General features: G+C 42.4%; 1 protein-coding gene and 1 non-coding gene across 4 annotated transcripts in view; one reads left to right on the forward strand and one right to left on the reverse strand.

Annotated features, from left to right (window-relative positions):
* Positions 1-18,974, forward strand: part of ASH1L (ASH1 like histone lysine methyltransferase) — a 324,062-nt gene that overhangs the window by 12,355 nt on the left and 292,733 nt on the right. The gene's annotated exons all lie outside the window — the stretch shown is intronic.
* LOC136396331 (small nucleolar RNA U3) lies at positions 6,927-7,141 on the reverse strand. Its single transcript, XR_010749669.1, has one exon. It is a non-coding gene; the product is annotated as a small nucleolar RNA U3 (small nucleolar RNA).

Consider the following 18,974-nt stretch of genomic DNA (forward strand, 5'->3'; position numbering starts at 1 on the left):
GACATTAAAAAAACATTTTTATGTTATATTTTTTGAGTTATGCTTTTTAGAATTTGTAAAAAAGAGGGGTTAAAAATAAAAAATGTTATCTTTTTATATATATAGATACATTCTTAGTAAGATTTAGTAAATTCGGCAGGTCTCAGTGCGAATGTGTTTTTTTCATTTTTGTGTTTATGAGAAACATGAGCCTGATGTGTTCTTGCAATTTCTTCAATGTTTGGGCATATATTTGAAAGGCAAACTCTCATTTCCTCGTCAATACATTGAAGAATTACTCTCTTTTTACTCTTAATTGTGTTGAGGATAGAAAATCCTAATTCACATAAATAGATGTTGAAAATTGAAGTAAAATGTTCAAAGCTTTTTTAGATGTTGCCACATATTCTTTCATAGAAATCCAAAAGGCTTCAAGAGACAATTCCTTATTTTAATCATCAATCCATGATCAGTGGATATAGCTGCCAGTTCTTCTTCTGTTAATGTTAAACCAAAACCACTTGAAGCTTACATGAATGGGTTTCTAATCCAATCGTATTGTTCAGTGTTAAGTGATGGAAAGTGCTATAAATTAAATTCTGCCCATCAACCTTCAACTCCTATTTTATTTACACTTAACTTTTGCTCACTTCCAGAATCAAATTCTTCAATATCACACTTCTTTTTGAGAAATCGATCCATTTTATTTGGGTGTATTTATCTAAAAGTAATATAATGATGTGTTAATAATAAATATAATAATGATGTGTTAACAAAAACAGCGGTGTTTCCATAATGAAATGGTATAATAGAGTAACTATATTTATTTTTATATCTGGGCACATGCTGCGAACCAGCGCAACTAGTAATGCCAGGTCTCAAGTGGGAACGGTGCGGAATTAAGGAAATATGTGGAATTAAGAAAATACAGGGTTGGGAAGGCCCTGTAATAGCTGCTGACAAGAACAAAGCGTGCCCAAAAACCACTTATTGCTTTATTTATAGGGCAAAGTGGGCCATTAGCAAATCAATGAGATCTTTGATCATGTTTCCAAGGCAACTCAAGAATTTTACCAAGTGCAGAAACCCCCACCATACATATCATTTTAACTTTACACCAAACAAAGGATAGAAGAAACTGGCTTCCAGTCTTTCCAGGGAACATGGGAGGTAGTGTAAACAATCCAGCACCACAGCATAACAGCCCTTTGCAACCTAATCAGGCATGTGAGGTGGGGGGTTAGGCAGAATGTCAGCTTACAGCCAATTCCCCACACCTCTGTCCCCCTAAAATCTAAACTCCAAAAACCCTGTTGGTTTTTTGGTCTCCAACAGGCACATATTTCTCTGGAATACCATAGGGTGCACCTGGAAATCTTCTCAGGCGCACCAGTGCATCCTGGCGCACACTTTGAGAACCTCTGAACTAAAGTAAAGCAACTATGAGTTGATGCTTCTCATCTCTCTCCTCCCTCTCTCTCTCCCTGTCTCTCTGTTATTATATATAAATAATTTTTATACATGTATATTTATTTTTTCTAATTCTTTTTTTTTTTTTTGAAGGGGGGTACAGACAGGAAGGGAAAGAGATTAGAAGCATCAATTCTTCATTGCAGCACCTTAGTAGTTCATTGATTGCTTTCTCATATGTGCCTTGACTGTGGGACTCCAGCTGAGCCAGTGACCCCTTGCTTGAGGTAGTGACTTGGAGCTTAAGCCAGCGACAATCAGATCATGTCTGTGATCCCATGCTCAAGCTGGCGACCCTGCTCCCAAGCCGTTGTCCCTGCACTAAAGCTGGTGAGCCCATGCTCAAGTTACATGGGCCCACACTCATGCTGGCGGCCTTGGTGTTTTGGACCTGGGTTCTTAGCGTCCCAGGCTGATGCTCTATCCACTGTGCCACTGCCTGGTCAGGCTTCGAATTCGTGTGTGTGTGTGTGTGTGTGTGTGTGTGTGTGTGTGTGACAGAGACAGAGAGGTACAGAGAGAGGAACAGCTAGGGATAGACGGGCAGGAAGGGAGAGAGATGAGAAGCATAAATTCTTTGTTGTGGCTTCTTAGTCTCCTTAGTTGTTCATTGATTACTTTCTCATATATGCCTTTATGGGGGGGGGGGGAGTTACAGCCAAGCGAGTGGCCCTTGCTGAACTGAAGCCAGTGACCTTGGACTTCAAGCCAGCAACCTTTAAGCTCAAGCCAGGACCATGGGGTCATGTCTGTAATCCCATGCCTAGCAATCCCACGCTCAAGCTAGCAATCCTACACTCAAGCTAGCAACCCCACGCTCAAGCCGGTAACCTTGGGATTCTGGGACCTCGGTGACCCAGTCCGATGCTTTATCCACTGCACCATCTCCAGGTTAGGCTGCTTTTTATTCTTTTTTTTTTTTTTTTTTTAACAGACAGAGAGTCAGAGAGAGGGATAGATAGGGACAGACAGACAGAAATGGAGAGATGAGAAGCATCAGTCATTAGTTTTTCGTTGCGTGTTGCAACACTTTAATTGTTCATTGATTGCTTTCTCATATGTGCCTTGACTGCGGGCCTTCAGCAGACTGAGTAACCCCTTACTTGAGCCAGCAACCTTGGGCTCAAGCTGGTGAGCCTTGCTCAAACCAGATGAGCCCACGCTCAAGCTGGTGTTCTCGGGGTCTTGAACCTGGGTCCTTCCGCAACCCAGTCTGATGCTCTATCCACTGCACCACCGCCTGGTCAGGCTGCTTTTTATTCTTACCAAGTCAACAATTTGTCTCCAAAATGAACAAGCATGTGTCTATATATTGTGTAAATTTTTTTGGAATGGAGAACCTTGAATCTTTGAACTGTAGTGCGTTTAATTATTACAGTTCTCTTTTTAAAACTGATTTTTTGCCCTGACTGGTTGGCTCAGTGGTAGAGCGTTGGCTCGGCATGTGGAAGTCCTGGGTTCGATTCCCAGTCAAGGCACAAAGGAGTAGCGCCCATCTGCTTCTCCACCCTTCTCCCTTTCGTTCTCTCTGTCTCTCTCTTCCCTTCCTGCAGCCAAGGCTCCATGGGAGCAAAGTTGGCCCCGGGCACTGAGGACAGCTCCATGGCCTCCACCTCAGGCACTAGAATGGCTTCGGGCTCAATGGAGCAACACCCCAGATGGGGAGTGCTTCGCCCCCTGGTGGGCATGCTGGGTGGATCTTGGTTGGGCGCATGTGGGAGTCTTACTGCCTCCTCGCTTCTAATTTAGGAAAAATACAAAAAACAAAAAGAACTGATTTTTAGGAGCCTAGGGTACTTTTTTTTTTTTTTTTTTTTACAGAGACAGAGAGAGGGGGAGAAAGTCAGAGAGAGGGACAGACAGACAGGAACGGAGAGATGAGAAGCATCAATCATTAGTTTTTTGTTGTGCATTGCGACTTCTTAGTTGTTCATTGATTGCTTTCTCATATGTGCCTTGACCGCGGGCCTTCAGCAGACTGAGTAACCCCTTGCTGGAGCCAGCGATCCTGGGTCCAAGCTGGTGAGCTTTTGCTTAAGCCAGATGAGCCCTCGCTCAAGCTGGCGACCTTGGGGTCTCGAACCTGGGTCCTTCCACATCCCAGTCCAACGCTCTATCCACTGCGCTACCGCCTGGTCAGGCGTGCCTAGTGTATTCTTTTAAAGCAGAACCCATCTCTCTCACTAAACATTTATTCAGTGTTTATTATATGCCAGATACTGGGATACAGTGATAAAATAAGGTCTGTGGGCATTTTTATTTTCCTTTTCCAGGACAAGGTCTTTCAGTACTGCTGTAACATACTGCTTATATTATATGTGGTTAAGCAAGATTTGTTCTTAGGTATACTAGAGATTACTGAAGGAATGTCTTTGAATATGATTATCTTTTGCTAGATTAAATCAATTCTAGGACAAAAATCTCTTCCTCTTGAGGGATCTGTATTGTGTGCCTGTGTTTTATCCAGGCAATCCATTGCTCAGTTAGTCCTTTGGGATATCACCGGTTTAAGACCTCTGTTCAGAGTCAGATAAAAACCAGCATTCTGGCCTGACCAGGTGGTGGCGCAGTGGATAGGACATTGGACTGGAACGCAAAGGACCCAGGTTTAAAACTCCAAGGTCGCTGGCTTGAATGCGGGCTCACCAGCTTGAGTGTGGGGTCCCTGACCTGAGTGTGGGATCATAGACGTGACCCCATAGTTGCTGACTTGAGCAAGGAGTCACACTGTCCTGTAGCCCCTTGGTCAGGGTACATATGAGAAAGCAAACAGTGAACAACTAAGGTGCCACAAGGAAGTGTTGATGCTTCTCATTTCTGTCCCTAGCTGTCCTTCTCTCTCTTTCACAAAACAAACAAAACCAGCATTCTGCCTCCTGTGCCTTCTAACAGAAGAAATATTATTTCACTCAACAAGTATTTATTATATACTTTATACTTTTATAAACCCATGGGGTACAGCATTAAATAAAAGTCAAAAATTGCTGTCCTCATACATACTCACTTTCTAGTAAGATAGATACTAAGTAAAGGGATATGATGTGATAGCTTTTTTTAAAATTTTTTGTATTTTTCTAAAGTTAGATGCGGGGAGGCAGACAGACTCTCGCATGTGCCTGACCAGGATCCACCAGCATGCCCACCAGGGGGCAATGCTCTGCCAATGTGAGGCATTGCTCTGTTGTGCTGCAGCGCCTGAGGCGGAGGCCATAGAGCCATCCTCAGCGCCCGGGCCAACTTTGCTCCAATGGAGCCTTGGCTGTGGGAGGTTAGAGAGAGAGAGAGAGAGAGAGAGAGAGAGAGGAAGGAGAGGGGGAGGGGTGGAGAAGCAGATTGGTGCTTCTGTGTGCCATGACCGGAATCGAACCCAGGTCTTCCACATGATGGGACGAAGTTCTGCTGCTGAGCCAACCAGCCAGGGCTTGATATCATAGCATTTTGATGATAAATGTTAAAAAGGAGATGTAGTCAGGGTGGTTAGGAAAGTCCTTTGAGGCAGTGACATTTGAGCAGAGATCTGAATCATGTAAAACAGTGGTAGTCAACCTGGTCCCTACCGCCCACTAGTGGGCGTTCCAGCTTTCATGGTGGGCGGTAGCAGATCAACGAAAGTATAAATAAAAAGATAGATTTAACTATAGTAAGTTGTTTTATAAAGATTTATTCTGCCAAACTTAGCGAAAATCCGACATAAAGTACTTGGTAAGTAATTATTATTCTATGCTTTAACTTGCTGTAACTTTGCTTTATAAATTTTATAAAGTAAAGTTACTTCCTACTTTATAAATCACCATTACTGTGGAACCGGTGGGCGGTTAGAAAATTTTACTACTAACAGATACAAAAGTGGGCGGTAGGTATAAAAAGGTTGACTACCCCTGAAAAGGAACCCATGCAACTATCTGGGGCATGATCATAAGCCCTGAGGCTATAGTGTATTTGGTATGTTTAAGAAGTAGGGCTGGAATAGTAAATAAGTTGGGGAAGAAGGATAGGAAATAAATAGAAGAGGTAGCCAGGGACAAGATAATATAGGGACTTATAAGACTTGACTAAGTGTCTAGGTTTTATTCTATATTTGATAAGAAGCTAGCTAAGGGTAGGTGTTGAGAAGGGTCATGGCTTGATCTAATGTATACACTTTGAAAAGAAAACATGATGCAACCAGAGTGTCCAGTTAAGAGGGCACTGTGATAAGACAAGAGGTGATTTTGAGTTAAATCTAGGGTATTATCAGGGAGATGGATTTGGGATATATTTTGAATGGACTGGGGATGATAACTTGGAGTAGATGTTGGATCTGAGTAAGAGTGGTCCAAAATAACTCCAATGGTAGCTTCAAAAGTTGGATGCCATTTTAAGAAATGAGGAACACTGGGAGAGCCAGGTTGTGGGTGTGCAACAATCTAGTTTATATTTGCTGACTTTTGCGTTTTTTTATTAAATGTTTCAGGTTGTGAAGTTGAATAGGCAGTTAGATATAAAAATTTGGGAGTTGATTGTTGTAGAGTTGGTACTATATTTAGAGCAATGGGAGTTGATGAGATTACCTGGGGAGTTGAAGTTATTGGGTGAATTGTGGGATATTCTTGACTTAGAAGAATTTATTTAAGAACGATGGGATTGAAAGGATCTTTTGATATTTTAGGAATAATATCTTCCTTGCTAAGAAAATGTAGCAAGTACTAACTAATCAAAAGAGACATAAATAAAATGGTTGATGAACAAATTGCTATTTTTTATCTGTTAAAAATACTCTTTGTGTCACAGTGATCAGAACACTCATTTTAAATGAAATTAATAGCAAGAGTGCCTATTTCTACATGATTATTCTGAAAAATAGCCAGAATGGTCATTGTCTTTCTAGATGTCCATTGTGGAAGACAATATAAGTTTAAAAAAATTCACACAATTTAAAAATGATGATTGAGGTGTCAAAAGACATGAAGCTTCTTACCTATTAACATGATAACCATTTCTAGCTTTTGGGGAAATTTTACAGAGTAAGAGTGAGATCAGTCTACCTCCTAATTTCTTATTTATTCTGTCACTGGACATTTTGAAACCTTCCTTTAAAGAAGCTGGTTTTTCATATGTAGATTTTTCTTTTTTTCTATTTTTTTTTCCTACCACTCAGACTGCATACTCTCCCACTTACTTTATTTTATTTATTTATTTTTTTACAGAGACAGAGTCAGAGGGATAGATAGGGACAGACAAACAGGAACAGAGAGAGATGAGAAGCATCAATTATTAGTTTTTCGTTGCGACACCTTAGTTGTTCACTGGTTGCTTTCTCATATGTGCCTTGACCGTGGGGCTACAGCAGACCGCGTAACCCCTTGCTCAAGCCAGCGACCTTGGGTCCAAGCTGGTGAGCTTTGCTCAATCTAGATGAGCCCGCGCTCAAGCTGGCAACCTCGGGGTCTTGAACCTGGGTCCTCTGCATCCCAGTCCAATACTCTATCCACTGTGCCACCGCCTGGTCAGGCGCATCCTCTCCCTCTTACTCTCCCAAAGGAAGAGAAGAACGATCATCAATGGCAAAAGGCATTTGCATAAAACACCAAGAGCCGGCTTCATGCTCAGGAGAGAACACTGCAACTCCTCCTTGTGGTTTCGGGGGCTCTACATGATCAGAGAAACTTCCCTAGTAACGAACTATAGAAATGATCCCTGAAAGTATAGTCTTCATATGTAGACTTAATGATTCAACACATCTAATATTCTGGAATATGTGTATAAAATCCAATACTTGTATATGTTAGGGGCTTAATATCATTTAGGTTGACTTATTGCCTTTTTAGGGACATTTATGGTTGTGGGAGAGGATCTATTTAAAATGTATTTGAGGTGTCAGAAATTGAAAGGTGTAGAATAACACAATAAAGTCAGTCACAACATATAGGTTATTTGTTGTTGATTTAAAAACCTTTCAGAAATCAGGTTAGTGAATGCCTGAAACATATACTACTCTCTTGCTTTAGTACATGACTTCACACTTCCCAATCCACCTCTGCCATTAGGAAACTGTAGGGTCCAATCTGTTGAATTGGCACTATGCCTAAATGGCCAGTAGTTCTGGACTTTGTCAGTCCTGGAAGGGAAATTAATTTTTTTTTTTTTTCATTTTTCTGAAGCTGGAAACGGGGAGGCAGTCAGACTCCCGCATGCGCCCGACCAGATCCACCCGACACGCCCACCAGGGGGCAATGTTCTGCCCCTCTGGGGCGTTGCTCTGCTGCATTCAGAGCCATTCTAGCGCCTGAGGCAGAGGCCACAGAACTATCCCCAGCGCCCGGGCCATCTTTGCTCCAATGGAGCCTCGGCTGCGGGAGGGGGAGAGAGAGAGAGAGAGAGAGAGAGAGAGAGAGAGAGAGAGAGAGGAAGGAGAGGGGGAGGGGTGAAGAAGCAAATGGGCGCTTCTCCTGTGTGCCCTGGCCGGGAATCGAACCCGGGACTCCTGCACGCCAGGCCGATGCTCTACCGCTGAGCCAACCTGCCAGGGCCAAGAGGAAACATTTCTAATGACATAGTCTCCAGGGTTTGTTTGACCTCTTTTTGCTATTTTATAGAAATTGCCAGAGAATTAGCATCTATATCATGTATGATTTAGTTTTTTTCAAGTCAAAGTAATATTCATTAGTTGAGGGCATGAGAAAGTTCTCTTCCAAGTAAATGTTGTCCTTATGAGGAGACTACCAAATATTTCCATAATAGTTTTTAGAGTCAGTCTTCTTTTTTTTTTTTTTTTTTTGTATTTTTCTGAAGCTAGAAACCGGGAGAGACAGTCAGACAGACTCCCGCATGCGCCCGACCGGGATCCACCCGGCACGCCCACCAGGGGGCGACGCTCGGGCCATCTTTGCTCCAATGGAGCCTCGCTGCAGGAGGGGAAGAGAGAGACAGAGATGAAGGAGAGGGGGAGGGGTGGAGAAGCAAATGGGCGCTTCTCCTGTGTGCCCTGGCCAGGAATTGAACCCGGGACTTCTACACTCCAGGCCGACGCTCTACCACTGAGCCAACCGGCCAGGGCCTAGAGTCAGTCTTCTTAAGACTGAGATGCTTAAGATAGTGATATCATAGCCTGACCAGGCGGTGGTGCAGTGAATAGAGCATTGGACTGGGATGCGGAGGACCCAGGTTCGAGACCCCGAGGTTGCCAGCTTGAGCGTGGGCTCATCTGGTTTGAGCAAAGCTCACCAGCTTGAACCCAAGGTCGCTGGCTTGAGCAAGGGGTTACTCGTTCTGCTGAAGGCCCATGGTCAAGGCACATAAGAGAAAGCAATCAATGAACAACTAAGGTGTTGCAAGGAAAAACTAATGATTGATGCTTCTCATCTCTCTTTGTTCCTGTCTGTCTGTCCCTATCTATCCCTCTTTCTGTCTTTGTAAAAAAAAAAAAAAAGGATAGTGATATTATTTGGGATTCAGATAATCCTCTAAAAAGATTTCTAGATGAGTTTGTTGCAGAAAAGTCTGGAGACTTCACTTAGAACTAGATGGTTTAAAGTGGGTAGCTCTTAGTTTCATGGGCACTTTTTTCTTTTTTTTTTTTTAATTCAGTGAGAGGCAGGGAGGCAGAAAGACAGACTCCTGCACATGCCCTGACCAGGTATCACCCTGCAGGCCCCATAGTGGGCGATGCTCTGTGCATCTGAGGCCATTGCTTTCTTGCTTGGCAACCGAGCTATTTTAGCACCTGCAGATAGGCCATGGAGCCATCCTCAGCACCTGGGGCCAACTTGCTCAAACCAATCAAGCCATGGCTGTGTGAGCAGAAGAGAGAGATGAGGGAGAGGGGTGGAAAAACAGATAGTCACTTTTCCTCTGTGTCCTGACTGGGAATTGAACCCAGGATTTCCACATGCTTGTCCAACACTCTACCACTGATCCAACTGGCTAGGGCCTTTAAGATTTTATTTATTGATTTTACAGAGGGTGAGAGGAGTGAGAAGTATCAAGTCATAGTTTTTTCATTTTTCAGTTTATTGTTTGCTTTGTCATACGTGCCTTGACCAGCCAAGCCCACTGTTTTGAACATGTGACCTCAGTATTCCAGGTTGATGCCCTGTCCACGGTGCCACCATAGGCCAGGCAATGTGGGCACTCATTCTTAACCTTTACTTAGGAGCTGGCCTTAAAAATAGAGAATCATAACTCTGGTGATGGTAACTGTGGTAGTAGTCATTGACCCTATTAAAAATGCAGTGAGCCTGACCACGTGGCTGCGCAATGGATAGCACATCTACCTGGGATGCTGAGGTTCAAAACCTCTAGGTTACCAGCTTGAGCTCAAGGTTGCTGGCTTGAGCAACGGGTCACTGGCTCAGCTAGAGCCCCCTGGTTAAGGCATGTATGAGAAAGCAATCAATCAACAGCTAAAGGCTGACCTATGGTGGTGCAGTGGATAGAGCATCGACCTAGAATGCTGAGGTCACCAATTTGAAACCCGGGGCTTACCTGGTCAATACACGTATGGGAGTCATTGCTTCCTCCTCCTGTCCTCCTCCTTTCTCTAAAATTAATAAAACCTTAAAAAAAAACACACATAAAGTCTGCAACTACCAGTTGATGCTTCTCATCTCTCTCCGTCTCTCTCACTAAAAAAAAAAAAAAAAAATCAGTGAAACCTTTGTACCTATTCTCAAAAATTGCACATATGCACATAAATTCTTTGGTATATAATTTTTTGGAGTCATGGGCAATTTTTTTAATGGAGAACTCTTTTCACATTATTTAAAATTATTATTTTTTTTATTGATTGAATGGGATAGGGGAAGTGGGAGAGAAAAACATCAACTCATTGTTCCCCTTAGTTGTTCCATTTACGTGTGCACTTACTGGTTGCTTCTGGTATGTGCCTTGACCAGAGATTCAAACTGCGACCTTGGTGTGACGGGATGACAATATCCACTGAGCCACCAGGCCAGAGCTCACATTATTTTTTAAATTAATTAATTTATTTTTAGAGAGGGAGAGGAAGGAGGTGGAGAAAGGAGTAGAGAGAAAGAAACATCCAATTATTCTTCCACTTATTTATTTATTTATTTATTTATTGCTTTATTCTTGTACATGCCCTACCAGAATTGAACCTGCAACCTTGGCATGTTGGGATGTCATTCTAACCAACAGAGATACTGGGCCAGGGATCTTGTACTGTTTTGACTATAGGCCAATTTCCCTTGTTTCATAAGCACCTTTATTACAGATGTTATGGAATGACAGTTGCATTCCTTTTTTTTTCTTTTTTCTTATGAAATTAATGGGATGGCATTGATCAATAAGAGAACATAGCTTTCAGGTGAACATCTCTATAGCATTTGAACTGTTGATCCTGTTGTATACCCCCATCACCCAAAGTCAAATAATTTCCTGTCACTGTATATTTGTCCCTCTTTACTCCCTTCCTTTCCATCCCTTCCCCCTGGTATCCTCAGTGCCTGGGGCAGATGCTGGAACCAGTCAAGCCACTGGCTGTGAAAGGAGAAAGGATGTGGGGAGAGGGAGGGGAATATGTACCCTAACCCAGGATCAAACCAGGACATTGGCACACTGGGTGGACATTTGATCCACTGAACCAGCTGGCCAGGGTGGCATCCTTGTTAGTGATTTTAGAGGAAAAGCTTTCAATTTTGCACCATTCAGTATGATATTGGCTGATGGTTTGTCATATATGGGCTTTATTATATAGAGGTACTTTCTTATACCCATTTTTTGAGTGTTTTAAACAAAAATGGATGTTTTACTGAATTCCTTTTCTGCATCTATTGATAGGATCATATGATTTTTGTCCTTTGTTTTGTTGATATGGTATATTATGTTGATTGATTTACATATGTTGAACCATCCTTGTACTCCTGGAACCAATCCCACTTGATTATGTATTATTTTTTTTAATGTATTGGTGTATTCGATTTGCTAGTGGTTTGTTTAAGATTTTTGCATCTGTATTCATTAGTGATATTAGTCTGTAGTTTTCTTTTTTTGTGTTGTCCTTGCCAGGTTTTGGTATCAGAGTTATGTTGGCCTCATAAAATAAGGGAGTATTGCTTCTACTATTTTTTGGAAGGCTTTGGGAAGGATAGGTACCAAATCTTTGATTGGTAGAATTCATTAGTATAGCTATTTGGTCCTGAACTTTTATTTTTGGGGAGATTTTTGTTAGTTCTGATTCCTCCCTGCTTATAGGTCTATTTAGGTTTTCCACTTCGAGATCAGACAGGAAGATTGTATAGTTCTAGGAATTTATCCATTTCTTCTAGATTATTGAATTTGATAGCATGTAATCTTTCATAGTATTCTAGTATAATCCTTTGTATATCTATGATGTCTGTGGTAATTCTCTTTCATTTTATATTTTGTTTATATGAGTCATTTCTCTTTTCCTTAGTCTAGCCGAGAGGTTTGTCAATTTCATGGATCTTTTCCAAGAACCAGCTCTTTCTTGTATTAACTTTTTCTATAGTTTTTTTGTTCTCCATTTCATTTAGTTCTCTAATTTATATTATTTCCTTTTTTTTGGTGACTTTGGGTTGACTTTATTCTTCTTATTCTTTTTTTCTTAAGTGAGAAGCAGGGAGGTAGAGGCAGACTCCTGTATGCATCCCTACTGGGATTCACCCGGCAAGCCTCCTGTGGGGTGATGCTCTGCACATCTGGGGCTGTTGTCCCCTTGTTCTGCAACCAAGCTATTCCAGTGCCTGAGGTGAGGCCATGGAACCATCCTCAGTGCCCAGGGCCAACTTGCTCCAACTGAGCCATGGCTGTGGGAGGAGAAGAGAGAGAAAGAAGGGAGAGGGGAATGAGTGGAGAAGCAGATGTGTGCCCTGACTGGGAACCACATGCTGGGCCAACACTCTACCACTGAGCCAATCGGCCAGGGCCTGTTCTTCTTTTTCTAGTTCCTTCAGATGTGATGTTAGATTATTTACTTGGGGTCTCTCTTGTTTCTTGTTATAAACCTATAATCATATAAAATTTCCTCTTATTACTGCTTTCACTGCATTTCAGAAGTTTTCATGTCGTGTCATTCTTGTTTGTCTGTATACATCTTTATTTGGGTGTGTCTTATTTTTATTTTTAAGATTTTATATATTGATTTTAGAGAGAGAAAGGAGAAAGGCAGGGGGAGTGGGAAGCATCAATTCGTAGTAGTTGCTTCTCATACATGCCTTGACTGGGCAAGCCAAGGGTTTCGAACCAGCAGTTTCAGCATTCTAGGTAGGTGCTTTATCCACTGTGCCGCCAGAGGTCAGACTTTTTTTTTTTTAAATAGGTGAGAGGATAGGAGGTAGTGAGGCAGGCTCCTGCATGTGCCCCAACCGGGATCTACCCGGCAAACTACTACTAGGTGATGCTCTGTCCATCTGGGGCTGTTCCCTTGCTCACACTGAGCTATTTTAATAGTGCCTGAGGCCATGGCCATGGAGCCATCTTCATCGCCTGGGGCCAACTTTGCTCCAACCATGGCTGCAGGAGGGGAAGAGAGAGAGAGATGGCTGGGGAGGGATGGAGAAGCAGATGGTTGCTTATACTGTGTGCCCTGACCTGGAAACAAAACTGTGACTTCCACATGCTGGGGCAACACTCTACCTCTGAGCCAACCAGCCAGGGCACATTTAAGGTAATTATTGACACATGAGGATTTCCTATAGCCATATTATGTTTTGTTTTCTGGAAACTCTGTCTACTTTGGTTCGTTTCCTTTGTGTTTCTGTCAGTTGTTTTTGTTTGGTGGTATTCCATGCTTCTTTCTTTTATTTCTTCTTTTTTTTTAAAGCTATGTATTTCAGTTTTGTTTTTTTTCATGGTTATTGAGAAAAATTATAAGTGCTTCTTCACTCCATCCTTCTTTGCTACTTTAGACCTTTATCCTCTCCCCTTTTATGTGTCTTTTTTTTTTTTTTTTTTTTTTTAAACAGAGAGTCAGAGAGAGGGATAGACAGGGACAGACAGACAGGAACGGAGAGATGAGAAGCATCAATCATTAGTTTTTCGTTGTGTGTGCGACACCTTAGTTGTTCATTGATTGCTTGCTTTTTTTTTTTTTTTTTTTTTTTTTTTTTTCCATTTTTCTGAAACTGGAAACAGGGAGAGACAGTCAGATAGACTCCCGCATGCGCCCGACCGGGATCCACCCGGCACGCCCACCAGGGGCGATGCTCTGCCCACCAGGGGGCGATGCTCTGCCCATCCTGGGTGTCGCCATGTTGCGACCAGAGCCACTCTAGCGCCTGGGGCAGAGGCCAAGGAGCCATCCCCAGCGCCCGGGCCATCTTTGCTCCAATGGAGCCTTGGCTGCGGGAGGGGAAGAGAGAGACAGAGAGGAAAGCGCGGCGGAGGGGTGGAGAAGCAAATGGGCGCTTCTCCTGTGTGCCCTGGCCGGGAATCGAACCCGGGTCCTCTGCACGCTAGGCCGACGCTCTACCGCTGAGCCAACCGGCCAGGGCTGATTGCTTTCTCATATGTGTCTTGACTGCGGGCCTTCAGCGGACCGAGTAACCCCTTGCTTGAGCCAGCGACCTTGGGTCCAAGCTGGTGAGCTTTGCTCAAACCAGATGAGCCCATGCTCAAGCTGGCGACCTTGGGGTCTCGAACCTGAGTCCTCCGCATCCCAGTCCAATGCTCTATCCACTGCGCCACCGCCTGGTCAGGCCCCTTTTATGTTTCTGTCCATCACAGATTATCCTTATTAATATTGTAACTTTGTTGGAGCTGTTACCTGAAGTTTTGTTGTTTGTATTTGGTAGAATAACCCCTTTGAGTATTTCCTGTAGTGGAGGTTTTCTGGTGATAAATTCCCTCATCTTCTGTATGTCTGGAAAATTTTTATTTCTCCTTATTGGAAGGATAACTTTGGTGGATATAGTATTCTTGGCTGGTAACTCTTCTCTTTCAGTACTTTGGATGTTGGAGTCCATTCTCTTTTGGCTTGTAGAGTTTCTTCTGAGAAGTCCAATGATAACCTGATGAGCCTTCCTTTATATGTTTTGTTCTTCTTTTCCATAGCTGCCTTGAGGATTCTTTCTTTGTCATTGATTTGTGGCTGTTTTATTCCTTGGGGAAGGCCTGTTTTGGGTGTGGTAACTCAACGTTCTGTTTGCTTCTTGGATTCAAGGATCTGTCTCTTCCAATAGGCTACGGGAGTTTTCATCAATTATTTGTTTGAATATGCTCTCTATTCCTTTCTCTCTCTCTTTTTCTTCTGAAATACCCATTATTCTTATATTGCTCTTTCTGATAGAGTCAATTTTTGGTGAGATCTCATTTCTTTTCATTCTTGAGTCTCTCTTCTTTCCTCTGTATCGTCTCTAGTTGTCTGTCTTCGATGTCACTGATTCTCCTCTATCTGGCCTGTTTTATTAGCTAAACTTGCTCTCTCATTTTTCAGTTCATATATTGAGTTCTTCATCTCTGTTTTCAAAGTTTCAATCTCCTTGGTAATGTACTCATTTTGTTTTCTGAGCTGTAAAGTTGCCTATCAGTATTTTCTCACATTTTGTTGAGTATTTTCAAGACTTCAGTTTTGTATTCTCTATTGTTTAACTCCAAGGTTTCCGTGTGATTAAGATTGTTTTCTAGAGATTTTTCATTTTCTTTCTTTTTTCTTTTTAAATTTTATTTAGAAAATTAAATTTAATGTGGTGACATTGATAAATAAGAGTACATAGGTTTCAGGTAAACATTTCTGTATAGCATTTGAACTGTTGGTTATGTAGTGTACCCATCACACAAAGTCAGATTATTTTCAGTCACCATATATATGTCCCTCTTTACCACCCTCTCCCGTAACTACTTCACTTTTGTCTGTGTCCATGTGTTTCAGTTTTATATCCCACCTATGTGTGAAATCATACAGTTCTTAGCTTTTCTGATTTACTTATTCCACTTAGCATAATATTCTCAAGGTCCATCCGTGTTGACACAAATGGCAATATTTCTTCATTTCTTATGGCTGAGTAGTATTTCATTGTATGTACCACATCTGCTTTAATCCTCTTTTGAGGGGCACTTTGGTTATTTCTGTGTCTTGGCCACTATCAATAATGCTGTGATAAATATGGGAGTACATGTGTCTTTGTGTACCAATGTTTTTGAGTTTTTAGGTAGATAGTAAAGGGCACTTCTATTCTTAAGTTTTTGAGGTACCACCATATTGTTTTCCGTAATGGCCGTACCAGTTTACATTCCCACCAGCATTGAATGAAGATTCCTTTTTATCCACAGCCTCTCAGAAACTTGTTATTACCTGTGTTGTTGATTAACAGCCAGTTGAACAGGTATGAGGTGGTATCTCATTGTAGTTTTTATTTCTCCCAGGCATTTCTCTAATAGCTAGTGAAGATGAGCATCTTTCCATATATCTGTTGGCCATTTGTATGTCTTCTTGGGAGAAGTGTTTCTTCAGGTGCCCTCCCCATTTCTTAATTACCTGATTGTTGCTGAGCTTTGTGAATCCTTTATATATTTTGAATATTAATCCCTTATCACAGTTATTGTTTGTGTATATCATATATTTTGAATATTCCTTATCAGAGTTATTGTTTGTGTATATCATCTGCTATTTGGTTGGCTCCCTTTTTGTTTTTTTTATTAGTTTCTTTTGCTGTGCAGAAGCTTTTTAGTTTGATATAGTCCCATTCATTTATTGTTGCCTTTACTTCTCTTGCCTTTGGGGTCAAATTTATAAAATGTTCTCTAAGGCCAAGGTTTATAAATTCAGTATCTATATTTTCTTTTTTTTTTAAGAATGCATCTTTCTTTAAATTTATTTATTCATTTTTAGAGAGGAGAGAGAGAGGGAGAGAGAGAAACAGAGAGAGAGAAGGGGGGAGGAGCTGGAAGCATCAACTCCCATATGTGCCTTGACCAGGCAATCCCAGGGTTTCGAACCGGCGAACTCAGCATTTCCAGGTCGACGCTTTATCCACTGCACCACCACAGGTCAGGCCTATTTTCTTCCATGTAATTTATTGTTTCAGATCTTGTATTTAGGTCTTTAATCCATTTTGTATTAATTTTTGTGCGTGGGGCAAACTGTATTCAAGTTTCATTCTTTTGCATGTGACTTTCCAATTTTGCCAACACCATTTGTTAAAGAGGCTTTCTTTTCTCCATTGTGTGTTTTTGGTTCCTTTGTCATAGATTTTTTGTTCATATATATGTGGTTTTATTTCTGTGCTCTCAATTCTGTTCCATTGGTCTTTGTGTGTGTTTTTCATCCAATACCATGCTGTTTTGATTATTGTGGCTCCGTAGTATGATATGAAATCAGGTTTTTTTTTCTCATGATTGTTTATTTTTCTTTCTTAACTGCAACTCTTCCTTGTGTAGCCATGGTGTTTCCCTTGAAGGCATTTGAGAGTTGTATTACTAAGAAATCAGGCTAAAAACAACTAAATGATAAATTAAAAAATAAAAATAATAAAAGAGAAAAACAAATACAAAGAACAAAATCCATAAAACAATAATCAAAAACAAAATAAAATAATTAAGGAAAAAATATTAGAAGAAATATCTTCCCCAAACACCCAAGCAAACACACTTCCAAGATTTTTTTTTTCCCCAGCAGATGGCGCTGGATTATTCATTTTAGCTCTGTGAAATTTTTAGGGTGGCCTCCCTGGAGAGGCTGATGTCACTACGAGGGAGGTGGGGCTGTAGTCACGATGATGGCTGGGGCTTGCTATGAGGTTTACAATTTTAGTAGTGGCAATCTTAGGACTCAGAGTGCTCCTCTCTGTGTCTCAACAAAACAGGGGAAAGAGTGACTGTAGTACTAGCTGTGGGGTATGTCTCTGCCACTCTGTACCCATGAAGGGAGTGAGGCCGGATCTGGGAGGCTAGGGGGACCTCACTTTGTGATTTTGTGTCTCTGTCTGAATATAGGTTGGTGGCATTCTGTGGGAAAACTGGTGATGACCCCATGCTCTGCTGCTTTGGTTCAGTATCTCCCCAAATTCTGCCCAGTCTCTCTGCTCCTGCATGCAGAAGGAGACCTAGTCATTTCAGGTTTCTCGCTGTCGGGAATCCCGACCACAATTGCATCTTTATCTTTCAACCCCTTTCTCAACCCTTCTTCCCTCTTTAGTCGATTTAGTGTGAGGATCTTTTAGGCAATTCTGTGAGCCCAGATGGGGTTCTTTGGGTGAGTTATAGCTGTTCAGTTTTCAAAATTGTTGAAATTTCAAGGGGAGAGATCAAGGGTTTCTCTCATTGCTGCCATTACTTTGACATCATCCTGACAGTTGCATTCTTTTTTTTTTTTTTTTTTTTTTTTGTATTTTTCCAAAGCTAGAAACGGGGAGAGACAGTCAGACAGACTCCCGCATGCGCCCGACCGGGATCCACCCGGCACGCCCACCAGGGGGCGACGCTCTGCCCACCAGGGGGCGATGCTCTGCCCCTCCGGGGCGTCGCTCTGCCGAGACCAGAGCCACTCTAGCGCCTGGGGCAGAGGCCAAGGAGCCATCCCCAGCGCCTGGGCCATCTTTGCTCCAATGAAGCCTCGGCTGCGGGAGGGGAAGAGAGAGACAGAGAGGAAGGAGAGGGGGAGGGGTGGAGAAGCAGATGGGCGCTTCTCCTGTGTGCCCTGTCCGGGAATCGAACCCGGGACTTCTGCATGCCAGGCCGACGCTCTACCACTGAGCCAACTGGCCAGGGCGACATTTGCATTCTTGACCTGTTCTTCAACAGATGCTCTGAAAAATGGAAATAATTCTATGTAAGAATGAGGGTGATTTAAATAAATACTTGTTTGTCATCTGTTCACTTTCTTTTCCCTTTTACCATTTTGGTAATGCAGTGGTTTCTGGAGAATCATTAGTTAAAGCAGCATACCAGTGATAGAATGTCAGACTGGATATAAGAAAAGTCATTCTTTCCTGTCTGATAGTGATGCAGTGGATAGAGTGTTGACTCGGGATGCTGAGGTCCCCAGTTTGAAACCCTGAAGTTGAGGGCTAGAGCATGGACTTATTGGCTTGAGTGTGGTCTTGCCGGGTTGAATGTGGGGTCTCTAGCTTGCAGCCCGACATTGCTGGCATGAGCCCAAGATCACTGGCTTGAGTAAGCAGTCACTAGCTCAGCTTGAGGCCCCCCAGTCAAGGTACATATGAGCAGCAATTAGTGAACAACTAAAGTGAAGCAGCTATGAGTTGTTGCTTCTCGCCTCTCTCCTCCCTGTCTGTCTCTCTCTAAAAAAAAAGAAAAGTCATTTTCCAAAATTGGTTAAAATGGGAGCAAAAGGATATACATCTATGCCTCATTTTTTATTTTAAAATTTTTTTTTTATTTTTTGTATTTTTCTGAAGTTAGAAGCAGGGAGGCAGTCAGACAGACTCCTGTATGCGCCTGTCCGGGATCCACCTGGCATGTCCACCAGGGGGTGATGCTCTGCCCATCTGGGGCATTGCTCCATTGCAACCGGAGCCATTCTAGTGCCTGAGGTGGAGGCCGTGGAGCTGTCCTCAGCACCTGGGCTAACTTTGCTCCAATGGAGCCTTGGCTGCAGGAGAGGAAGA

Source organism: Saccopteryx leptura, chromosome 2 (genome assembly GCF_036850995.1).
Source record: "Saccopteryx leptura isolate mSacLep1 chromosome 2, mSacLep1_pri_phased_curated, whole genome shotgun sequence".
NCBI lineage: Eukaryota > Metazoa > Chordata > Mammalia > Chiroptera > Emballonuridae > Saccopteryx > Saccopteryx leptura.